General features: G+C 37.5%; 1 protein-coding gene across 13 annotated transcripts in view; it reads right to left on the bottom strand.

The window, feature by feature from the left end:
- Positions 1-27,123, bottom strand: part of PAM (peptidylglycine alpha-amidating monooxygenase) — a 281,033-nt gene that overhangs the window by 230,458 nt on the left and 23,452 nt on the right. For 12 of the 13 annotated variants that reach the window (XM_058536239.1, XM_058536392.1, XM_058536463.1 and 9 more), the window contains exon 2: positions 3,407-3,516. The exons of the other annotated variant lie outside the window; for it this stretch is intronic. The gene's annotated coding sequence lies outside the window, so the exon portion shown is untranslated. The remainder of the gene's footprint in view (positions 1-3,406; positions 3,517-27,123) is intronic. 13 annotated transcript variants of the gene reach the window in all.

Below are 27,123 nucleotides of genomic sequence, written 5' to 3'. Positions count from 1 at the left end.
TGCATCTTCACTGAACACTGCCTTGCCCAGGTTACCACGAAACTCCAAAGTCCTAAAAGGCTCCCCCTGGGAGCCACTGAAGCAAGTGCAGATTTCATAGCTTCAAGATAAGTCCATCTTTGCCAGCCTTACATCCGGGCACCTTGGGCTACTGCCAATTAATCTGATACACTAACATGTCCCAAACTTTCCCTCCTACAGGCCCTGATACACTAACATGTCCCGAACTTTCCCTCCTATGGGCCTTTGCTCTTATTGTCTCCTCCTGGAATCACACACCTACCTCCCCATTGCCCCCAATATCTTCCTGTCTCTCCTCCCTACCAATCCAAACCCTACAACCCTTCAAGACCCATCTACTCCATAAGGGATCAGTTCCTCTTCAGAAATTCCAGTGTTCTCCACCTCGCTAACTGCATTTAAAACATTCTATTGCCTAGTTACTATCATGTATCTGATTTCTGTACTCCCTTTAATATTCTGAGAGGTAGAGACAAAGTCTATAATTATCTCTTATTTTTTTTTTATTTTATTTATTTATTTTTACCCCAAAGCCCCAGTAGATAGTTGTATGTCATAGTTGCACATCCTTCTAGTTGCTGTATGCATGGCTGGAGAAGCAGTGCGTCTGTGCGCACCCGGGATCCAAACCCGGGCCCCCAGCGGCAGAGCACGCGCACTTAACCGCTAAGCCACGGGGCCGGCCCAATCTCTTATTTTCTATGTAGCACCATGCCTTACATTTGGCACTCACTCGATAAATACTTATTGAATAAATGAAGAAAAAATTTATTATATCCTAATTTTTTTCATTTTTCCAAAGTGTTTAAGATTAAATTATTTCACTTAATCTTTGAAACAACCTAGTGTGGTAGGATAAGGTATAATTGGAATTTCACTTTTAGAAATGAAAACGAAAAACAGAGGGTCAAAATGCTGCTGTGATTTCTCTTGAGTTACATAGTTTCTAGGTCCCCTGGTTCCCCAACATGCCCCCCACCTGGACATCTAGTGTTTCTAATTGCAGCCAGAAATGAGGTGCTCTCATATTCCCTCACAGCGAATCTACTGTTTCTGATGAATTAAGGCCAGAATGGCCTTAATTTTTTGTCCTTGCCAGTGACTCATGACATAGTCATTCATATCACCGTAATATTGTCACGGCAACTTCTGAGACTTGGGGGAAACAACTCGTTACCCATTTCTCTTCCCTATATCTGGCTACCATCCTACCTTCTCAAGGGAAAAAAAGTATCTTGTCTCACTGATTCAGTTCGTCTGGACAAGTCTCTGACTTTCCTAAACATCAGTTCCTCATTTCCCAAAAGAGAAGAACAGTACTACCTCATATTGTAGTTATGAAGATAAAGATGATGCATAAAGTACGGGCACATCAAAAGCTCTTGATAAACAACAGTTATTACAATTAATAATAATGAACAAAACCACAGAGAATCGGATTATACCACTTTCTTTGAAAGGCTTCATTTGTATTCTGGAACAGAATTGTAACTGGGTGATGAGGAAGCAGAAATTGGCCAAGTAAAGGCCTTTAGGAGCTTGAATAATTAAGTGGGGGACCTTAAGTTTTTTGGTGTTTTAAAGGAAAGTGTTGAGTTTTTTTCCAATTTAACTTTCTATGACCTATGAAAGCATTCTATAGCAATTCTTTCATTTCTCCCACACAAATACCTGCTCTCTTCTGCAACCAAGCCCAGCTCAGTGCCCAACAGGTAGGTACTTTTCTCAGTCCATGTAATAGACTGAAATTATTCAAAGTTTTATCCTTAAAGAATTTTAACGTTGCTTTCATTTAAAGATCCAAGACTAGATCCTTATACTACCTCTGAATTCGCCCAACAGTCAACTAAGTTCAGTGTTTTCCCAAACCAAATGCCAATTATAAACCTTTCAATATTTTGAATCTGAAACTCAAAAGAATTACAGATGATGGCTTCCTCTAATACCAGAAACTTATTTCAACATTTCATGATTCTAATTTTGATTATAATTCCCAGAGGAAGCACTGGATTAAGTTCTAATATACTTTTTCTAAAGAAGCCAGTTTAAGATAAGTTCCCATTTTAGTCTCTCAATTAGTGGAACTTTAAAATACCTTTTCCCCAGTATACAAACAAAGAACTTGGAGGGAAACTTAGAGCATTTGTACGAATCTAAGCGTAGATATTGTGAAATAAAAGGAAATAAAAGGAAACATAAGAGGGGTTAAAGATGATGCCTGCAGCCTAAGACCAAGAGAGCTGAAAGGGTCTGACAGCAGGATGTGGGTTACAATGCTTCTGAATGAAATCCTTTTGTGCGAGGGTCTCACAAAGGGCATCCAGGCAGGACTGTGTGTGTTTGGTTTTAAATTAATCAATTGGTCACTTCCCAATACTAAGATTCCTTCTGTTTAACTGACTAAGGCAGGTTTACTAGCAGTTCTCAAATGATGTCAATAGCTCCTAAAAGGTTAAATGCGGCACCACACACCAAATGTCCTCAAGTAAAAAGTGTCAATAACCTCTCCCTCTACAATCTGCTGGGTGTGACTTATTATGTGCTCACTGGATTATCCCATTTTAATCAACCTGCCCTGGTTTTCTTTTTTTTTCCTCTTTTCCCAAAAAGCTGAACCACATTTATACATTTTAATGATGCATATTACAAGACTGCCTGTTTTATTCTACAGTATATCTGGAGAAAACAATATAAACAGCCCAGCTTCAGCATCACGTTTTGCATGGAGGGTGGGGGATGGGGCGGAAAGGCACAGAGGTGAAACTATTCTAGTCAGTAGGGGCCAAGTACAACCAAAGCATTATCTGTATTATTAACACAAACTCACAAAAAGAAAGCTATAGCTGTAACCATTGTCAAGCAATAAACGCTCAGAAAACAGCATGTATATAAAAAGGAAGGACCCAAGCCAGGTGGAAAATTCCATCTGGGTTCAAAACCATGGATTCTAGCCCTTTGGGAGCTTCTTTAAAATCTGATGGTTCATTGTTTTTTCCAAGCAGTAAGGGATTGAATGCATTCTTGTAAAATATTAATCATGCGTGTCTTGGGCACTGAGTTGAAAAGGAAAAGGGAAGAGAAGAGAAGCCAGGGATATTAAAGTACAAAGTGATCAGGACCAGCTCCTGTCTAACAATGCTGTGGAAACAATAACTGCCGGCCAGGGACTCAAAGGAAGTTCCAAGAACTCAACACAGCCCCCTCCCTCCCATTAATGTCCCTGGCCTTCAACTGTGGGAAGGGAGGCATTGTCGCAGTCTTTTAGAGCACAGCATTGGGTCTAAATCCGAGCTCTGCCACCTCCAATCTCTGTGATCTTATGCAAGATACTTAACTTCCCTGGGCCTCACTTGGTCATCTATAACATCAAGGGAAGAATACTCACACCTCTGAAGGGTGCTGGGAGCACTTCTAGGAGCCAGGCACCGTTTCAGATATCCGGAACACAGTGCTGAACAAGCTGTACAAGGCCACCGCTCTCGGGGAGCTTACACTCTGGGTTGGAAGATAAAACAATAAACAAATAAATAACATAATTTTATATATATGGAGAAGGGTTGTGAAGAAACATATCACAGGACAATAAGAGAAGAGACTGACTGGATGGAGGAGGGCTTAGACACAGTCGTCAGAAAGAAACCTCAGTCGCAGAAGAAATTACATTTGAATAAGGAAAAGGAGCAAGATGCATAAAATAAAAGGACAGAGCCCTCCAGGCATTGAGATCAGCAAGAACAAAGGTCCCAAGATAGAAATGAGCTTAGAATGTTCAAGGAAAATAAAGAGGCCCATTGTGGCTGGAGGATAGTGAGCAATAAGTTTAGACACCTATTAGACGATGAAGTGAAGGAGCCAAGTAATAAATGAATGGAGCTTGGGGTAGAGGACAGAGGTGGAAATATAAATTTGGGAGTCAGCTACCTCACACAGATCTCTGTAAAGCACCCAGCACGGTGCCTGAACATAATGATTATGGATAAGCAACCTCTCCACTCCCACTTTTCCAAGTAACTGAATTGATATTTGCATTAGGGAGACTGTCAGTAAAACAGAAAGACAACAGAAGTCTGCTAGGGCTGGATTAGCTCAGGGAGAACGAATATGTTTCACATTGAGTGCTAACTTCTACAAAATAGTAGGAATTCCTGGCATTCTGTGTTGAGCAGGATTCTGAGGCCAAGTATGAGCCTCTGTTACAATGTGTGCCATTATCTGCAAAATACATAAATGATAACAAATTTTCAAGGCTCTGAAATTGGTCGTTTTTGTTCATTATAAGTTTCATTTAATTTTTTAAATTTTTGGTACTTACTTCTCATAATAATACTATAAATTAGATACCATTACTATCCCTATTTTGTAGTTAAGAAATCTGTGGTTCAGAGAGAATACTTTATTTCCCCAAAGTGACCAGCCTTTAGTTAAAACTGAGAACCAAATCTGGGTGTTTCTAACTCTTGAGACCATGCTCCTACCCACCTCGATACATAGACATGTAAATTTGCTAAAGAAGTTCCGTATTTGCATTCCCCTAACTTTAAGGGTCTTTCCGGCCGAGCCTAGTACATCTGGCTCCAGTAGGAAATGTCTTGTACAATCATCACTCTAGTTCTGGCACGTTCTCTGGTTTCTAAATTCACATGTCGCATTCTGAAGGAAGCATCCAGGCACAAATCTCTTCCGTGCTGATGTTAGTGGAAAACATCCTATTTGTTAAAATGCCAAATCCTATTTGATCTGGTGATCAGGTAATCTTGTAAATGAAGCTGACAATGTTAGTAACCGTCAGAACTGCGAGTTATTTTAACAATCACCTACCTATTCTTCATCACCTACAGGATTCTTCAGCTCATAACTTCTCATCTAGCTGCATTTAAAAGTACACACAAGTATACTTGATCAAATTAAGTTACTGCTATTGTTGTTATTGTTACCTCACCACACAACAGCAGATATCACACACTTTGACGAAAGAATACGAAGTTTTAGGAATTTAGTCCTAAGGAAGAGGAATTTTAATTTTAAGGATTCTAGGGCAGTAAGAAGTAAAAACTCTCATACAGGTTACAGACTAACCACAACACAGGCAGAAAAGCTAAAACCTATTTAACCCTGAATTACCTTGTCCTTTCCCTCTGCCCTCATGCTTTCCTTCCCGCCGATCTTCTGTGACAGGGTTTCACCGCAGGAACAAGTATGCCATATACTACATTGATTTGATTCCAGCAAACCAGCCAGAATTTGAATTTTTATTAGCAAGAGCAATAGTACACTATATCTATCAGAGTGGTTAGTTTTATTCATGAACCCATGCTGGGCTAAGGGAAAAAAAAGAAGAAAAAAGCTAACTTCAAAGCAGTATTGAAAGATGATTAACGCTCTAAGCACAAATGAGAATCACAAGCTACTTTGATGTGTGAGCATTTTTAGTACCTAAATTTAAAGAAAGAACATCTCCGATACAAGTTTAACCATTAAAAAAAAACCCAATAATATACTTCTTTCGAATCTTGAAAACCAGTAATTACCTAAGGGAATAAACGAAATTAGAACCCAGCCTCAGAAATTAAGCCTTAAATGCAAAGCATACAAACAATATTCCTCCCTCATCATACAGTTCAGTGGCAAAATACCACTCTAATGTGTTCAGTCCAGGAAATATAACTCTTCACATTGCCATTTCTCAAACTCATCCACTCCACAAGATGGACATCTGGACATCGGTCAAGTTGCATACACATCTTCATCTCAAAAATTTAACTAAGTTTAAATCGGAGTGTTATTCAATGCATAAATGTGGCACATGACTGCAAAGACTACAGTTGTACAAAAACTTGAGCCAATACTTAATTTGAAACTAACATTGACAATAATCTAAAATTGCTAATCTTGGAGCCGTGAGTAATCTCTGTCATTTATATAGTGTATGCCGTGGTCCATTTTCACACAAAAATTCAGAATTATTATTAAGTATGTATAATTCTTAAAGATTGTGTCAAAATAGGCCATGGAATATACTGTATAAATTTCAAGAGAAAACAGAAATTATAGGCACACCTTGGAGATACTGCGGATTTGGTTCCAGACTCCCGAAATAAAGCGAGTCACATGAATTTTTTGGTTTCCCAGTGCATATAAAAGTTATGTTTACACTATACTGTTGTCTATTAGGTGTGCAGTAGCATTATGTCTAAAATATATAATGCTAACATAATTAGCATTAACATAATGCTAATTAACGCAGTGTACATACGTTAATTAAAAAATATTTTATTGGGGCCGGCCCGGTGGCGCAAGCGGTTAGGTGCGCGCGCTCCGCTGCGGCGGCCTGGGGTTCGCTGGTTCGGATCCCGGGCGCGCACCGACGCACTGCTTGGTGGGCCATGCTGTGGCGGCGTCCCATATAAAGTGGAGGAAGATGGGCACCGATGTTAGCCCAGGGCCGTCTTCCTCAGCAAAAAAAAAAGAGGAGGATTGGCGGATGTTAGCTCAGGGCTGATCTCCTCACAAAAAAAAAAAAAAAAAAAAAAAAATATTTTATTGCTAAAAAATGCTAACCATCACTTGAGCCTTCAGCAAGTTGTAATCTTTTTGCTGGTTGAGGATCTTGCTTCGATGTTGATGGCTGCTGACTAATCAGGGTAGTGGCTGCAGAAGGCTGAGGTGGCTGTGCCAATTTCTTAAAATAAGACAACAATGAAGTTTGCCATATAGATTGACTCTTCCTTTCATGACCAATTTCTACATAGCATGCGATGCTGTTTCATAGGATTTTACCCACAGTAGGGCTTCTTTCAAAATTGGAGTCAATCATCTCAAACCCTGCCGCTGCTTTATCAACTAAGTTTATGTAATATTCTAAATCCTTTGTTGTCATTTCAACACTCTTTACAGCAGCTAATCGCCAGGAATAGATTTCATCTCAAGAAACCACTTTTTTTGTTCATCCTAAGAAGCAACTCCTCATCCGTTAAAGTTTCATCATGAGATTGCAGCAATTCAGTCACGTCTTCAGGCTCCACTCTAATTCTAGTTCTCTTGCTATTTCCACCACATCTGGAGTTACTCCCTCCACTGAAGTCTTGAACCTCTCAAAGTCATTCATGAGGGTTGGAATCAACCTCCAAACTCCCGTAAATGTTGACATGTTGACCTCTTCCCATGAATCACAAATGTTCTTAATGGCTTCCAGAATAGTCAACCCTTTCCAGAAGGTTTTCAATTTACTTTGCCCAGATCCATCAGAGGAATCACTATTTAGGGCACTTGTAGCCTTATGAAATGTATGTCTTAAATAGTAAAACTCAAAAGTCAAAATTACTCCTTGATCCCTGGGCTGCAGAACGGATGTTGTGTTAGCAGGCATGAAAACAACATTAATCTGGTACATCTCCATCAGAGCTCTTGGCTGACCAGCAGTATTGTCAATGAGCAGTAATATTTTGAAAGGAATCTTTTTTTCTGAGCAGTAGGTCTCAACAGCGGGCTTAAAATACTCAGTGAACCACATTTGTAAACAGATGTGCTGTCATCCAGGCTTCCATTTATAGAGCACAGGCAAAGCAGATTTAGCATAATTCTTAAGGGCTGTAGGATTTTCAGAACGGTCAAAAAGCATTGGCTTCAACTTAAAGTCTCCAGCTACATTAGCTCCTAACAAGAGAGTCAGCCTATCCTTTGAAGCTTTGAAGCCAGCCATTTCTTTCTCCTCTCTAGCTATGAAAGTCCTAGATGGATGGCATCTTCTTTCAGTATAAGGCTGTTTCGTCTACACGGAAAATCTGTTGTTTAGTGTAGCCATCTTCATGAATTATCTTAGCTAGATCTTCTGGATAACTTGCTGCAGCTTCTACATCAGCACTTGCTGCTTCGCCTGGCACTATTAAGTTATGGAGATGGCTTCTTTCCTTATATCTCCTGAACCAACCTCTGCTGGCTTCAAACTTTTCTTCTGCAGCTTCCTCACCTCTTTTAGCCTTCATAGAAGTGACGAGAGTTAGGGTCTTGCTCTGGATTCAGCTTTGGCTTAAGGGAATGTTGTGGCTGGTTTGATCTTCTAACCAGACCACTAAAACTTTCTCCGTATCAGCAATAAGGCTGTTTTCGCTTTCTTATCCTTCGTGTGTTCACTGGAGTAGCACTTTACATTTCCCTCAAAAACTTTTCCTTTGCATTCACAACTTGGCTAACTGGCACAAGAGGCCCAGCTTTTGGCTTATCTCTGCTTTTGATATGCATTCCTCACTAAGCTTATCCATTTCTAGCTTTTGATGTAAAGTGAAAGACATGTGAACACTTAGAGGCCACTGCAGGGTTATTAACTGGCCTAATTTCAATATTGTTGTGTCTTCCTTTCACTTGAACACTTAGAGGCCACTTCAGGGTTATTAATTGGCCTAATTTCAATATTGTTGTGTCTCAGGGAATAGAGAGGTCCAAGGAGTGGGAGAGAGAGGGGGGAACGGCCAATCAGTGGAGGAGTCAGAACACACACAACATTTATCGATTAAGTTTACTTTTTGTTTTGGTGAGGAAGATCAGCCCTGAGCTAACGTCCATTGCCAATCTCCCTCTTTTTGCTGAGGAAGATTAGCCCTGAGCTAACATCTGTGCCCACCTTCCTCTATTTTGTGTATGGGATGCCGCCACAGCATGGCTTGATGAGCAGTGCATAGGTCCATGCCCGGGGATCCAACCTGCGAACCCCAGGCCACTGAAGCAGAGCATGCAAACTTAACCACTATACCACCAGGCTGGCCCCTAAGTTTGCCATCTTACACAGGTGCGGTTCATGGTGCCCCAAAACAATTACAAATCAAAGATCATTGATCACAGATCATCATAACAAATATAATAATAATGAAATATTGCAAGAATTACCAAAATGTGACACAGAGACACAAAGTGAGCAAACGGGGTTGGAAAAATGGCACTGATAGATTTGCTAGACACAGAGTTGCCACAAACCTTCAATTTATTTAAAAAAAGCAGTATCTACAAAGTACAATAAAGCAAAGCACAATAAAGTGAGTATGCCTGCACTAAGAAGAAAAGTGAGTGGATTAAAATGTGTGATTTTTTCATAACAATGGCCCAAAGATATGGGAAAGGTGAAAACACATGGCACCATGTACTTCAATTGCTTTTAACATGTAAATATATTAGATCTGATATTATTTATTGAAATAGTACTTGTATTTACCAATCTGAATACATTTAAATATTCTTAAAACCTAAATGCTGTAACATTACAATTTTCTCTTTTCTCTTCTGCCAAATTGACATATCTCTATCAATAACTACTTGGGAAAATATGCAAGGCAATCTCAAAAAGAATTACTGTGTTTCATTATGCAAGATGAAAATGCAGCTTTTAAAAAATATTCTGTCTGACATTCAGTTCTGTATGCTGCTACAGCAGGTCAAAAGCCATTAGCCACCTGCTGAAAATATATACTAGGAAATAAAATGTCCTTCAAAATTATTTTGCATACAGTATTCTCAAAGTAAAATGGATAAGGTTATATTCTAAATGTTTAAAAATGTGATGCCTCAAAAAGAAAGACACTCACCAGAAATTAAGTTCCAAATAAGATTTAATAATGATCATATAATTTAGAACATCCACACTGGATACAGACAGCACCATATCTACTATGAGAGAAATGAATACATAAAAAAACCAACCAGCTCAACAATATATGGCTACTGCTGTCTCCTTTCCAATACAAGTAACAGACTCAATATGATTCCTGGGATTCTTAGGACATTCTCTCTTGCCATTCAACAGTCTTGGGGACTGACCCAACAGTCTTTTTGTATCTTTAAGACATTCTACAAGTCTATCCCCACAGCAGAAGCAAAACGCCAGCCCTGTGCTATTGCACACAAAGAATTCACAACTCTATCTTGTTTAACATTTTGAAACTTAGTGATGAAGCATGAAGCGTATGGCTCTGTAACATTAATCTATTAATAGGTTCTATTAGTGACTATTAGATAACTGGTCACTTGGCACTTTGTACAACCAGATACTAAGCTAAGTGTTTGACACATCTTAATGCATTTAATCCTCAAAACAACATTATGATCTAGGTAATATCCTATTGCCATCTTATAAATAAGGAAAACAAGGCACAAAGAGGTTAAGTAACTTGCTCAGAGTTATATAGATAGCAGGTGGCTACAATTCAATGAGGGAAACTTACAATTTATAGAACGTGAGGTCCCGAATGTGATGGACAACGAAGGGAAAGAAAATGAAGGAGGCGGAAGTACAAGCAGAGTCAAATAAAAAGACAGACTAGAGATAAATGCTTTCTCTCACTATTTTCTCTAATCTTATCTGTGCTTAATAAACTATGGCGCTTAATAAACAAAATAAAGAGGTAACAGAATTGTAACCAGGTTTGCAAGAGCAAAGATGACTCCTACTTAAACACTAGGAAGCTCAAATTTTCTTGCCTTACTTAAAAGATGGATTTTTGCTGTATGGAACTGCAAATACCAAATCTCACTGCCCAGCTCTGAAATGACATCTGATGAATAAATACACATTTTGGTAGCATGTCAGATTCATGGGCTGTAGAGGCACAGATGGCTCTATAGAAGTCCTAGTCTACTCACCTATGAACACGGTTCCTAACACGGATCGAGGGCCACCCTCGGAGACTGACTTCATGCAGGGTCAGTGGGGTTCGCTGACTGTTAGCTCTAGAGGTTCCACTCCACTAGTGTTGCCTTCATTGACTTGAGTCAATCTAAACTTGTTTGTAAGAAATCTTTTTTTTTTTTTTTTGTGAGGAAGATCAGCCCTGAGCTAACATCCATCCCAGTCCTCCTCTTTTTGCTGAGGAAGACTGGCCCTGAGCTAACATCCGTGCCCATCTTCCTCCACTTTATGTGGGACGCCGCCACAGCATGGCCTGACAAGCAGTGCATCAGTGCGCGCCCAGGATCCAAACCCAGGCCGCCAGCAGCATAGTGCGAGCACTTAACCACTGCACCACGGGACTGGCCCCTGTAAAAAATCTTAAACTGGTTCTCAAATGTAAATGCCCAGTGTCCCTTCCAAGCGCCCTCACCCAAAATCTATTATCAGATCCTGGGAGTTTTTGTCAATGCCATTGGGCATTTGGATTTTGCTTAATTATTTAATCAAAAGACATTTCTCCCTTAAACAAAATATTGCAGGCCTCTAAATCGTCAAGTGTAAATTAAACAAAATAGGTCTTGGTTAACAAAATATGAATTCAAACTGAATGCTTCTGTCAAAATAGAGATTCTAAAATATTTCAGGAAAAAAATCACTAAACCCTCTGACAATAAGGTTGGAAAAGATTCCCTTTTCCACACCCAAAACAAAGGAAATTGAATCTCTGCTTTAACTAGAGACTGTTGCTATTTGTTTTATGGATAAAGGCCAAATTATGCATATTTTTGTGACTTCAGTTAAGAATCAAGGTCAATCACCAGACTCTCTCCCACATCAACAATACAGCACCAGCATGCATACAGATGTTCCTTACCCCTTTCACAGTGATTTTTTTTAAATTCAGTTTTTCCTCTCAGAGCAGCTAAGATTTCTTCGTTTGTCAAAAGGGTAGCCATTAAGAAAATCACTTAGCTAATAAACAAGGAAATTAGCTAGCAAGCCTGATACAAAGCAGATAGTAACAACACTAACAGCAATCTGTACACACAAATTAAGGCAGTAAAGAGTTGCTCTGATAAGCACTTTTAAACTGTTCATGGCACTTAAAAAGCTGAGCATCACCAGTATTACGGGGCAGACAGTAGTTTACAACTTTTCTTCCTGTCTCACTTGGTTCCCACAAAATCTCAATAATAAGTTTTGAGTTTTATCTGCGGAGAAAACAGCAGAAAGAGGAAACAGAGAAAGTATCAGTGCAGGATAACTCTCCTCCCTTTCCAACCACTTTTCTGTACCTTCTTTCATTTGTCACTGTTTGGATGAACCAGTTAATGCTTAAGTTTGAGAAAAGCCACAAAACCTAAGTGAACAACACAGTGGAAACAGGATTTGTGAATCCCATGAAAGATGCGGCCAGATTTTGAAGCACATGGTTATTAAACAAAAAATTAACATAAGGTTTTTCATAGTTACATTTTACATGTTCAATAGACATATATTTTTAAAGCTGATAATCTTTAATGCACACACATGGTAATTTTTTTGGTGGGGAATAACATAACCAAATAATTGTAAATTTCACATTTAATCAAAATGTCTTCAGTTTTCTGCAAAAAATAAATTTTTCTTAAAAATATTCATTGAAGGGCCAGCCCGGTGGCGCAAGCAGTTGAGTGCACGTGCTCCGATGCAGTGGCCTGGGGTTTGCCGGTTCAGATCCCAGGCGCACACCGACGCACTGCTTGGCAAGCCATGCTGTGGCGGGGTCCCATATAAAGTGGAGGAAGATGGGCATGGATGTTAGCCCAGGGCCAGTCTTCCTCGGCAAAAAAGAAGGAGGACTGGCAGATGTTAGCACAGCACTGATCTCCTCACAAAAAAAAAAAAAATATTCATTGAAAATACAGATTAGAAAGAATCTGCTAATTTAATAATATTAATATCTGCTCTCTGAGTTTAAAGTAGGAAAGAAAAGTCTCCCTGATTTAATCACTTCTGACAAAATGATTGAAATGTTTCGTTCAACCCTGGCTTTAATAACGTCTTCATTCAGGGGCCGGCCCGGTGACACAGCAGTTAAGTTCTCGAGCTCTGCTTCGGTGGCCCAGGGTTCACCGGTTTGGATCCTGGGTGTGGACCTACACACTGCTCCTCAAGCCATGCTGAGGCAGCGTCCCATACAGAGCAACTAGAAGGATGCACAACTATGACATACAACTATCTACTGGGGCTTTGGGGAGAAAAAAGGAAAAAAGGAGGAAGATTGGCAACAGATGTTAGCTCAGGGCCAATCTACCTCAAAAAAAATAATAATAATAATTCCTCCCTTCAGTTTGTTGAAAATGTATCTAAATCAGTAAGAACCTACTTCTGCCAATTCATTCCAGGAAAACATTCATTTCCACCTGCCCAAATCACACTTCCGTGCCAGGCTGGAGCCATTCCTGGCCTTCAGGGAGATGAATGTCCTGCCTCCTCCCTCATCTCCGTGGGACCTGGTCATCGTGGCCAGTGCTGCATGACCCTCAACATACCAGAAATAGAAGATAACCAGTAACAGCAATTCATGTTTAAATGATCGTTTAAATAAGCTTTATAAAATAGAAAGAGTCTCAAGGGGTAACTGGCCAAGGATAAACAAACCACTTCAAGTACATTATAAATTCAAAAGTGTTAAATAAGTAATGAATTTTATTTAAAATTCTCCAATAAAGAGATCAGTGGATATATGAATATGTTTAATGAATTTAAAAAAAGAAAGAAATGTGCACATAATTTGTTAAACCAGAATTCTCAGGTAAATATAACACAATACATTCAATATGTTAGACATATTGCTGAATTTAAAAGTTTTAAATTCTACATGTAAAAATAATCTGCTCTAATTCTAATCACTTTACAAAATTGATAAGTTAATTTTGTATATAAATCCAGGATCAAAGTGTTGCTATAATTAACACATTTAATATTTTAAAAAACTTTTAAAAAATCTTTTACTAAGTTAGTTTTTTAAATGAGAAAGGATGTTACTATATCACTGCTATCTGAGCTCAAAATAAAACCAGTACTTACTTAACGGTACTTAATATACTAAGGTATATAATACATACGTATATAATATACTTAAAACACTGCACTTAACCAACAACTGTTTTAAATAGAGATTTTCCAATAGTTTCAAAATGTTAAAAATTTCCATTTACAAGAAGCTTTTAACTTAAACATTAAAAACAGGAAAGCCTAGACACTTCAGACAACTCAATTTATATGGGTATTTAAATATGTATCTTTGTGTTTCTTCTAGGTATTTTAAAAGCAAAGAATCAAGTGTTCTACAAAAATTCAGAAAAGTTATTTTGCATAATTTTTAAAGGAAGAAAGAAAAAAGTAGGCCTATGACATTATTTTAGTGTAGCAAGAAAAGAAGGTATTCTGTTCCTGTGAGGACCAAGATTCCTACCCGACCATGATGCCAAAGGGGAGATTTTTTAGAGAGAAAAAAAAATTATTTCTATGTTACTTGATTCACCCTAAACTCCACTTGGCAGCACTCTTAACTTATTAGCTACCTGAGACTTTTGTGTTACTTTTTTTTTTCTAAGATGGCTACAGAACGCACATTTCCTGCTCATAATCAAATTGTCGGTCAGTGTGAGACCTTCGTAAGTCTCAAAAACCGAGAAGCTGTATTCTGGTTTGCAAGAAGAATAAACCAATGGTAATTACGTGTTACAAATTCTTCACTTGACCAAATTATGGTTTGTAGGGTTCCTTTAAATAGGGAGCACCTCTAATGTATTTAGAAGAAATTTCAAATTACAAAAACTACATTTGCCATCAAATTATGTTAGTACCCTGCCCCATTCCAACTCTATTTCATAACGGCACTCAGTGGCAAATGAGTCACCATATATATGTTTTTGACAGCTTAAGAGAGTGTACACCAAGTGACCCTAAGGCAACCAAAGAGAACTTAACAGTAAATTGCTTGGTAAACAGATAAAGAAAAAGGCTTGTATGATTGCCAAGTGTTTTTTCACAAATACACTCGTTTCCTGGAACTTGGTAAATGTTTGTTTTGAAAGTAACCTTAGTCTTTTCACATGCCCTTTATCACTATTGGATTGGAAAGCAATTCATGACAATAAAGATTTCATTTATCTTTAATATTCTTCTCAACATTCTGATTTTGGCATTACTTCTGTAACCTTCCATGCCCTGTGACATATACACAAACCCACATACGTAAATGTTAACTTTCATATATCTGAAGTGAATTTCCTAAGTTCCCTACATATCATGTTTAAATATAAATTATAACCCCCAAACAATAAATGGCTCTAATCTCCACTCATGGAAAAAAAGGGTCAGAGAGTTGCTCAAATACTCTGCTGTAAGAAACACAATTCTATTAATAATTTATTATCTTCTTTATTAGCATGGGTACAACTTTTCTCCATGTTTGCATATTGCCCAGTAAAAATGCCAATTGCTGTTGTGTTTCAGCAATACTTATTATAATAGAGCATACTCAAATGGAAATGGTCACTATAGCTACACTTTCCTTCAAGAAACTCCTAGCATGTCCTAGACAAAACCCAGGAGACAAGCCATCTGAAGTTACCCGTAACATATCAAAAGACTGAATGTGTTACAACTAATTGACAGCGTAAGTTTTTCTCACCTGGGTTTGAAGGAAGAGAATTCACCATATCTATCTTGCATTCAGAAACAAAGTCCAAATAAAGTTAAGTAATCTATCCAAAAGGTTTTTTGTTTCTTTGCTTTTTAATTTACTTTATTTTTTTCCTTGCTAACACTTAGCAAATTTTAAAACAGAAAAATCCACTGGAGAAAGAGTAGTTGCAAAAGAAACAACATACAACTGGGTTAATATCTTTAAAACATAAATAAGTCTTACAAACAGAAAAGAGGAACCACATCAGATTAACCATGACATGTAGAAATACATATGCTCAACAGCCATATAAAAAATGCTCGTCGCCAATACAAATTAAAATAAATGACTACAATTCTTTACTTCCCAAATTAGCAGTAAAAAAAAACAACAACAACAACAAACTAATTCCAGGACAGGCAATGGGTGTTCTCATATAGACCACCATAGAAGTATAAACCCACACAGTCTTTCTGAAGGACAATTTGGCACATATGGATCAAACGCCTTTTAAAATATTCATACCCTTTTATTTAATTTTACTTCTAGGGATTTATTCTAAGAAGATAAATAGAGATAGGCAAAAGATTAATCTAAAAGTATTTTCATCAGAGTGCCACTTATAATAGCAAAAAAGGAAACATTCTAAAATCCCAGTAACAGAGGATTGGTACAGGCATAGAACAAAACGCAACACAGCTGCTTAGAAAGCGGCTGTAAAAGAACATTTAGTGACATGAGGAAATGTTCACTATTTGATGCTCAGTGAAAAAAACGACAGGTTATAAAACAGAATGATCATTACAGCCGTAACTTTATTTCTCCCAGTTTTGTATCTCTGTTCGTGTGTGTGCGTACATGCACGGACAGAACAGTAGAACTGCTGACACGCAAACAAATGACATCAGTGCCTATCTCTGCGTGGTAAAATAATGGGTAATTTTTGAAATATTGTCACCTTTGTGCTTTCTTTTGCATTTGCCAACAGTCCATAAAGAACAAATATAACTCAAGAAACAATGGGGGAAAACCATAATTACTCAGAAAAATAAAACTGTGTAACTTCTTATAGGCGATACTCAGTTTCTGATAACTAGAATAACACTGTTCATAATAATGAAAATAATGTTCCTGTAAGAGGCTAAGATAGACTCTTTGCCCACAGAAATGAAGAGAGTGGCATCTTTTCTCCACCTGGCAAAAGCAGCCCTATGAAGCAGCGTTACATAACCTCATACCACACTATTTAGATAGGTCTTCCACCCTACCACTTGGATCCATACCCAGAATAATAGTCAAACCACCCTCATAAGAATCAGAGGCTTAGATGAAGCTACTGTCATAGTAAAATAAGCACCAAGATGGCCATGAGACCCACTGTGATCTTTGTACATCTATAAAATGGAGGTAACAGCACTATCAATCCTAGAGGCAGTCTTTCAGGCAAATAACTGCCCATTTCTCAAGGTAATATCAAGAACTATCAACAACAAAAATTCATGGTGTATTTTATAATAACTAAGATATATTAGCTCCCATAATATAGTATATCATACACTACATTTTGGATTATCTGTGTTTTAAAGGTTATACTTTCCACCTGTTCACTGAGCTTATAAGTAGGCTTAACAAGTTACAGTTAAGCTGATTATTTTGCACATGAAGCTATGACCATAATTTCCTGAATAAATAAATATCAACAAATATTTATTGAGCATCTTCCATGTTCCAAGAATTATGTCAAGTACTGAAAGAAAATATTCTTAAGTATGGGCAAATCATTCCCCAGATCATACACAAGATAAAGAAACTGTATTTTCCCCAAATTTAGTCTAATGATGACTACTGAATATTTATGAATATGAATAATTAGCTAACCCTTATATTTGTCATGTTAGTTTGTTCTCTAACTGGAAGCATTTTATTACTTTATAATACCACTTTAGTAAGTTTTGCTTTTTTATTGTAGTAAAATACACATAACATAAAATTTATCTTTTTAACCATTTTTAGGTGTACAGTTCAGTTGCATTACGTGCATTCCCATTGTCATGCAACCATCACCACCATCCATCTCCAGAACTATTTCTTCTTCCTAAACTGAAACTCTATATCCATGACTTCCCCACTTGAGAAGAGAAATTATTGCACTTGAGAAGAGAAATCATTCCTCATTCTCTGCCCCTCACCCACCCAGTGCTTGGCAACTACCATTTTATTTTCTATCTCTATGACTTTGACCACTCTAGGTACCACACGTAAGTGGAATCATACAATGTTTGTCCTTTTGTGTCTGGCTTATATCACTTAGCATACTGTCTTTAAGGTTCATCCATGTTGTTGCATATGTCAAAATTTTATTCCTTTTTAATACTGAATAGTATTGCATATTATTATTCCACACTTTGTTTATCCATTCATCTATTAATGGACATTTGGCTTATTTCCACCTTTTGGCTATTGTGAATAACATTGCTATGAACATTGGTGCACAGATACTCAAGTCCTACTTTCAAATCTTTTGAGAATATACTCAGAAGTGGAATTGCTAGATAAGTTTTGCTTTTAAAAACTCCAACTTTCAATAAACATGCCTTTTGATTTTGTAAAAATCAGTAACATCAAATTTTGTCTCTAGACTGAATTTTTAACAGCAAAACAACTATTTTATTCCCTTTCATTGTGCTTTAAAAACTCCAGTTAAAAATAAAAGTATTTCTCATATCTATGACTTACAGGTAAATCTCCCAATAATGCCAGTGTTAGCCAATTTTTCTCTAGCAAAATGAATCTCTCTTTGATAATGCCACCCATAAATATTCTTCCTGTTTCCCCACACCTTCTAGCCTTTGCCCTTGAGTGTCAACCATTAGGGCACTTAACCAGCAAACCATTCTGTCCTTGTAGGTAATATGTTCCCCTCCAGCTATTAACACATCTCCCACTTCCAGATAACACATACATATTTTAATAATGCCGCCACAATTTTGCTGTTAAACTAATAGTTACTTAGAATAAGTAATAAACTAATAGTTACTGGAAAGAATTCCAGTCAAATGGAATAAGAACAAAGCAACACGTTTCAGATAAAATTATGACCTTCTCTCAACACAATATTTCATTCATACCATCATAAAAACCAGATGTAACACAGTTGGCCCATAATACAGATACTACCATCTGCTACTCAGTGGTGTTACCAAAGGATCCCACTATATTTTTTAAAAATTAGCATGTAAGGATTCTACTCACATTAATATGTGAGTAGTTTTTTAAATTATGTAAATATAAGTAAGGCATTTCATCACTGTTGTGAGTGGAAATATAATCTAGAGATACGAAGTCACCATTTTCAAATTCCTAACTGTGAATTACTGACCACTTGGGAAGAGAAATGTAGTTTCTATCAAAAAGAAAGAGAGTTATTATACCTTGCATACAATCCATAACTTTAAGACACCAGTGGCATGATGAAGTTATTAAAGTCTGATGATATAAAGACCATAATAACTCACTGCCACCTTCATCAAAGCCGGAGAGTTATGAAGTAGATGAAGGGTAATTACCCTTCAAGTACCTATGTGGGCAGTCTCTTATTATAAATTTTTATCTTTAATACATAAATTGTCATACTTTGTTAACAAACAATTTAAAGCAGGCTGAATTATGTGATTAAATTATAAAAGCAAATTACTTCATATCTGTTCATTTCTCACCTAAGACATCAAATATACGATTTCTGTTACTGGGGTCCAGTGATTGGTACTGAAGTCAATCAGAGCTGTGGAAGTGCAAATTAACTGAAATAGGACTTTCCTCCAGTATTTTTCCAGCAAAGAAGAGCAAAAGATTTTTCACAGATGTGATACAACGTTAGTACTTAAATCAAAAGCTAGGGAAACTGTTTTGCCAAATCTGTCAACATTGACAGTAGCAACCTTGAAATATCTATAATATATGTATTATTTAATAACTTCTAATTCATGCACTCACTATACATGCTAAATCATGACGCAGAGAACTCCCAATTCCTTAGATGAGGGGGCTATAAATAAATATTGAAAACATCTAACATTTTCTGACAATATCCAATGCTTTTATCTCTGTAAAGCCCTAAAATTAATTAAATTTTCCATTCATTCACCAAGGAATTCACACCTCTCAAGGAGCTACTAGCCCCCAGGAGTATCATAAAAAATGGATTTCTTTCCTAAGAGCTGCAAAATAATTCCCTCCCAGGAGTAAAGCTGCCTGGGGTCTTGTCCAGGCTGAGTTTAGGCACTGAGACCATAAAGTGGCATATTTTCAATACCTTTTACTGAGCCCAGGAAGTTTGTCCCAACCATGGGCCATTCCCAGAACGTAAGAACTGCAAGTAGCACAGGATAGTGTTAGCTACATTTAGAACCTGCCTGGACATATGCCCAAGTTAGAAGAGCTCTGTGGGTCTGACAGGGCCTAGAAATACAAATACCCAGAACTTCGTCTACTCCTCTTCTGCCAGCTTCCCATCCCAATTGAAATAGGTTGAAAAATGTGGATTGTAAAACTATTTCAAGGAGGATAAATAAAATGTTATAGATGAAGCATTTCTCCCCGGACTTTACACCAGCATAATGATTTCTAAAGTCAGGGAAGACTTTAAGTGAAATTCAGATCACTATAATTCAAGAGCAGTGATGAGCATCCTTAATTTACAAATCTCAGATGGAAGAGTACGATCATTTTCTGCTTTCAGAGCTGCTACCTCATTGCACCAGAAAGGTCAAATGTATTGGCTGGGAATTATCATTATTATTACTAATTATAATCATCATTTGCTTGGTAGTTTTCTTTTACAGTCATATGCTGCATAACGATGTATCGATCAATGATGGACTGCATATAGGACAGTGGCCCCATAAGATTAGTACCACATAGCCTAGGTGTGTAGTTCACTACACCATCTAGGTTTGTGTAAGTACTGTAGGGGAGAAATAAATTTTCCTCTACCTGTCTAGGTTCTTCTGGCTGGTCTAAGAATTAATTTGACATGAGACAGATTAACAGGAGAAAAACAAACAAAAGTTTAATAACATGTACACATGGGGGAAACTCAGGAAAATCGAGTAACTCACCAAAATGGCCCAAACTCTCACCTTAAACATGATCCTCAGCTAAAGACGAAAGAAGATGTTAGGGATGGGGAGAGTAAGGGACTTCAAAGGGAAGGAAGGCAATTCACAGGTAGGTGAAAAGGAGCAAATGTTTAGAAAACAAGTGTTTTTAGCCACACAGAAACAGAAGAACACAGAGGGGAGCTCAACAAACAGGCTTTTCTAGGTTCCTCCCTGTCTGCCACCTAGCTCATGTTATGGTAAGGTGATAGCTCACTTCCTGAGACAAGTTTTTTATCTGAATTCTTTTAGGCAGTTCACAGGGAGGTAACAAGAAAAACTTTCTGAGCCTTTTGTTTCTTCAAAATAATCAGCCTAAAATAATCCTCATGTTAAAGAGACACATTTTGGGGTGGCAAATTTTGTTCCCCTTCAGTATATTGTATGATGTTTGCACAGTGAGGAAATTGCCTAATGACACATTTCTCAGAACATATCCTCATTTTTAAGTGATGCATGACTGTACATAACTTTTGATGTAGAAATTGTTATGATATATTCTTGACTTTTATACTATGCATCAAAAGAGTAGTAATTTACTTATTCTTGTTCAGAGTAAATTATTGATTTGCTACTGACTATGCTCAGAATGAGGATTAATGAAATAAGATTTAAAGTTGTCAAGAATGTGGAGCTTAGTCCCTCCTAATCCCCAACTTTGAGCTAAAATACTAGAATGTGTCTAAATTAAAAAGTAAGTTTTAATTTCTACATATTTAGAAATTATACTACATTTCTGGTACATTTCTACATTTTCTCCATGAATGATTCAGAATTTAATTCCTAGAAATCCGCCAGTTTGCAATCATTCCTTTCAATATTCAGAAGTTCACAAAGCTGACAGAAGTTACATAAGAAAGACTCAGAAACTGTTAACAGCAACAATTTAGAAAAAAAAACTGAGTAGAGAATGAGGAAAATTGTTTTCAGTATTAAAAAGGGCTTACATTTAATGATTGCTAACCAAATGCTAGGAAATCTTCCAAGTACTTTTATAAGTATTAACTCATTCAATGCCCTGTAAAATGGGTAATATCAATTTAGCCATTTTGCAGATGAAAAAACTGAAGCACAGAGAATTTAAGCAACGTGTCCCAAGTCACACACCTGTTAAGTGGGTAGAACTCAGTCCGGCTCCAGAAACTGTAGGCTTAACCATGACACAAAACTGCCTCCTTTGACAGCATCTTGTTTTTCCCATCTTAGTTCCTTCTCTAGTTCCTTCTCTGAAAACGAATGTGTTTAGTGTACGCTTGACTGTAGAACTGAATAGCAAGTTTACAAAAAGTAACTTTTGTTTTACTATAATTTTGCTAACATGGTCTATAAATTCTATTAATTACTAAAAATAGCTTCATATAAATGATCCAAATATAAGAGATTATAGATTTGTGTAAAGTTCATCATCTTTGGCTCAATCTGACATAAAGTGGACATATTTAAAAATAAATTATTTAGTGTATATATAACCATTTGAATGAATGATTTAAAAAACGTAAATACCACAGTGGGAACTCCCAGTGCCACACTCCAAACCCCACTTGCTTTCAAAGTTCTAGAACCAAATTTTTAACTAGGTAAGACAGCTCTTGGATGCTTAAGGGCACCACATATTCAACACTTTTATCATTTCCCTCAAGCTAACACTTTCTAAAGACATTTCTGCCGTGTTTAATGACATCACTTAACCCAGAAAGAAGCTTCACATTTTCTTTGACCCTGCTCTTCAACCCCCTCACTCCAATCATTCAGTCACGAAATTCCAATAATTGTCTCCCAAACATCTCCTGAATCTACCACCTCCCTTCATTCCAGTCTTCACTGATCTGGTTCTCAGCCCCCACCTTCCTACCTTCCTGATCCTAAAAAGGCAACAGCTTCTAACAGGTTGCCTTATCCTCTGGTTTGTTCCTTATTTAATCAGTCCCCCACATATCTACCAGAATTCTCTTCTAAAACACAAAAACAGTTTAAAATTGTTTATAGCAGAGGCAGAGGTTCTAAACTTTAAGTGATTAGATTCACGCACAGGCTTGTTAAAACAAACACAGACCCCCCCTCCCCTTTCCGATTCAAAAGGATTGGGATGGGGCCCAAGAATCTGCACTTCCTACAAGTTCCTAGGTGATGCTAACGCTACCAGGCCAACGATCACACTTCGGTTTCTCAATCAGTGCTGTGCATTAAAACTACTTGGGGAAGTTTTATAAAATGTCCTGCCACACCCTAAACCAATTACCTGCAGGCATTGATAGTTTTGTTTTGTTTTAATCCTCCAAGTGATTCTGACTGCAGACAGTATTGTATACTTAAAATTTGTTAACGGGGTAGATCTTAAGTGTTCTCACTACACACACAAAAAAAGGGTAACTATATGAGGTGATGGATAAGTTAATTAGCTTGATTGTGGCGATCATTTCACAATGCATACAGAGAATAAAATATCAAGTTGTACAGCTTAAATATATACATTTTTTGTCAATTATATCTCAATAAAGCTAGGGAAAAAAAACACAAATTTAAGCAGATGCCCTCTATTTTTCTTTGCTAAATCTGGCAACCTTACCCACATTTTCATTTCAAACTGGGCCCTAGAAATTATGTAACCGATCCTGATCATGACAATAAATTTAAACATTCATTTCATAAGGCAAGTGGATGAACTGAGTAATATATAACACCAGCTGAGATCACACTGAATGAAAAGCTTTCTTACTTTTTCTTCAAGCGTCTTCCTTTCCTGCCCTCGCACTCCTTACATAAACACACTCTGATGTACAACTTTCCTGCCAAGTTTCCATCTGTGCGAAGGTGTGAAAGTGGTGCTGCCAACGAGGAAATAAAAACTTGGAAATGAAGGCTCATTAGAGATTTAGATACAATCAACAATATGGAGAGTATTAACAGAAAGAAAGAAAACTTAAAAAAGATTTTTCACAAAAGTACAATTTCTTCAAAAATAAAAAAAAAAGCCAGGGGCCAGCCCCGTGGCTAGCGGGTAAGTGCTCGCGCTCCGCTGCGGCGGCCGGGGGTCCGCCGGTTGGGATCCCAGGCGCACACCATCACACCACTGGGCAAGCCCTGCTGTGGCGGAGTCCCATATAAAGTGGAGGAAGATGGGCATGGATGTTAGCCCAGGGCAGTCTTCCTCAGCAAAAAGAGGAGGATTGGCTGGATGTTAGCTCAGGGCTGATCTTCCTCCCAAAAAAAAAAAAAAAAAAGCCAACATGTTGCCTGTACCAATATCACTGGTAATAAATAAAATTAGAGAGAGAGAGAGAGAGAGAGTGAGCGCTGGGAATATAGAATTTAATTGATTCTGCCTTTTCTACTACCTGGAACTTAAAAACCTAATATTGACTTTGGAAATATTTCTAAAACCTGTGACGCTATTTTTATTTTAAAACATTATGTTTGAAAGGTTTGCATCCACTTCTCAATAAATATAGATGTTTTTCCTTCAAGTGTCTTTCTGCAATAAGAGTTGGACTTTTTCTTTCTTTTTTATAGCTGTCAATCATATATATTATTTGCGTCTACTTCCAACTCATTTTGCAATAAAGGATTTCAAAATCTTCTCTCCTTCCTCTGGGGGAATAACAAAGGGTGAAACAAACAAGGAAGATGACTTGATATAATCCTTTCATTTCAGATCCTGGTTCCTTCCTGCTATGAACTTCATGCTGGGGTTCTGCTTTACTGTGCTTCAGACGCAGACAAGATGAAAGAAGCTCTTACATCCTATAAAGAGCAAGTTCACCTTTGGTGTAAATGTTGGAGAAGTGTGAAGAATGATTTAATCTTTGAAGAAAATATAATGTGTTCTGAAAGTGTGCAGGTTTGAAATTCTCCAAATATTTAGCTCCTAAGAATATCAATTTCACAAGCAGGAGTTACAGCAATCTATTCTTCATCAGTTCAGTGCTTAAGGCTTGAAGCAAGTAGACTGGAGTAGGTAGCAGACAAGAGCATGGACATGGGCAGCAGACTGCTGGCTTCAGATCCCAGCTCAGCCACTTAGGAACCCTATCACCCTGGGCCAGTTTCTTAGGCTCTTGGTACCTCACCCACATAAGTGGGACAATAGTAACAATATCTATTTCATAGGGTTGCTGTAAGCATTAAAAGGTACAGTTCTTAGAACAATGCCTAGTCCACAAAAGCACGATGGAAGTGCTCTTATTACACTAGTATGAAAAACGTTTCTGGGTTTAATCTATGAACGCAACTCCCTGTACATAATAGCTAACCTTCTCACTTATTTTTCCTGGCATGCATAACAGAGATTAAGATTTTTTTTTGAAGTATTATTTTGTCTTCTATTCCCTCTCAAGAGTCAGCGCTTGTAGAAAGCTAAAACTATTTTACAAATATAGCCTGGTTGAGAAACATTATATGTACAAAGAGAAGCACAGGGGACACCCAAGACATGGATTAAAGTCCTGGTTCACAGTTAAGCTGTGTCTGCATTTGGGCATTTAGTTCTTTTCTCATCTGTAAAATGAGAAGGTACACATCGAATTTCTAATATTTCCTACAGAACTAAAATTCTGATTTTGTAACCTTTGAACATTAACATGGAACTTGTCAGAAAGGAATTTGGTGAACTCCTACTTATCAAAGGGCCTTCTCTTCTTGGGGTAGTTTTTCTTGAAATTCTCATTCTCTACACTCTCGTACTACAAATTCATCATCCTATACTGTACATATTTCCCACCCCTCCAAAGCCAGGCAATAAAATAATCCCAATGTGAAATGACCAAATGCTTTCAACCCCTTCATTTTATACAGTCAAGTTGGAGGCCCAGAGAGGAGCCCAGGGTCTTCTGATGGCAAGTCCAGGAGGTTTCCACAACAGATCATTCTCTTCCATTCTGATCTTAGATCCATGTTATCCACAGATCACTGAGTACTAGAGACCGCCTGATTCAAATTCACACCAAGTATTCCCTCCAATCACACAATAGAAACCTGACCTGTACAGCATCAATATATATAACATATTACCATGGGAACCACGACAAGAACAAACTAGAAAATTGTCATCGCCAACCCATCAGAAAACTAAACTTCATTCATTTGGTTGTTTATACAATCGTCCACGTAAAAACAAAGTGAATGAAAATGAGAATGACTCATTTCAGAGGTTTCTAATTTGGCAAAATTAAATTACCACAGGTCTAGAATTTCCTCTGGAACAAAATGCCACAGACCAGGCTTTGGAAGGAAACAATAACAATAATCTACTTGGGCAGTCCCACAACCCATTCTATCCATTCATATGGGGTCTAGTTTTCATTTCACTCTAAATGCCAGAGAGACCAAATGCCCGTTTTGATTACTCTGACTCCTTAATATGATTTTTGGTAATATTACAATCTCCTTCCTGAAACCTTAATTTTCCCTCTTGTTTACTTGTGAGGCAAAAACTAATTGAGTGCTTCTTGTTTAAAACACTGAGCAGAATGCTCTAGAGCATTACAAAGTAGAAGACAAACTGTCTGCCTTTGACAATGTTACCACCTAAAAGAGGAGACAGAACAAATATAAACATATAAACACAAGTACAGGGCAAAATTAAGGAGACTGCAGAAGAACAATATGCAAGTATTAAAGGGGAAGACAAAACAAATATTAAAAAAAAACCATGTGGGGAGCTGAGAAGCTGAAAGACAATCCTCTCAAGTCTCCTTTTTAATTTTCTCCTTTGAACTTTTTCTATCTAGTGTGGGGTCCAAGAGGTACTTTTGAATACTTCATTACGTCCTCTCGTGTAATCATAACTAAGCATTTACATATTGAAATACATGTTATTTTATTATAAACTACTTGATTTGTACTGCCTTTTTATATTACAGTTGGGGATTATTTTTTTTTTTTTTTTTAACCAGCTATCCAGTCTGCTCACGCCAAGACGGCACGATGCCATTCAAGTGTTAAGTCACAATTAACACAGTTCTGCCTGCAGAAGAAATGACTGCAGGTCTCTCAAGGGCAGATAGACATTTGGCAGATGACCTTCCATTGACAGCACCACAGAAGAAATAAACAGAACTATCCCACATTAATCTCTGATCTAGCAAAACAACTTTCTCTCTCTTTATTCTCATCTATAAAAATGGAGAAAGATAACTTCAATGACTTCTATTTTGTAGGGGAAATGAAAGAGGGGCTAAACCAATATGCTCTCTATTTCTGAGAGAAAATACAAGACCTCACATAGTAAACAGTGACATTTCCTGTTCCTCACATATTCAAATATAAATCACTTACCTCTTAGCTGAAAGGCTGTTTTCTGAAAGTGCGTTTTACCCACAGATTCCTTCTGGGAAGAAAAATCCTCATTTGGGGTCATTTTTAAATTCTCTAGTAGAATCAGGTTTTTCAACCTGACTCAGACAACTAGGTCACTATATTCAAAAACCCTCACTTAAAACTTGATTTTTCTCCATTTAAAGTTTTATTCATTCAACTAAAATTTATAGAATACCCACTATGTTCCAGGCACTGTTCTAAAAATTCCAGCCCAATGAAGCTTCAATTCTAGTGGGGACAGAAAATAAGGGGAAAAAATTTTAAGTAAATTATATAACATGTTAGACTATAACAAGCTC

Source organism: Diceros bicornis, chromosome 1, assembly GCF_020826845.1.
Source record: "Diceros bicornis minor isolate mBicDic1 chromosome 1, mDicBic1.mat.cur, whole genome shotgun sequence".
NCBI classification, from domain to species: domain Eukaryota; kingdom Metazoa; phylum Chordata; class Mammalia; order Perissodactyla; family Rhinocerotidae; genus Diceros; species Diceros bicornis.
Note: the sequence above shows the minus strand (reverse complement) of the source record. Positions and strands in the feature narration are given on the sequence as shown.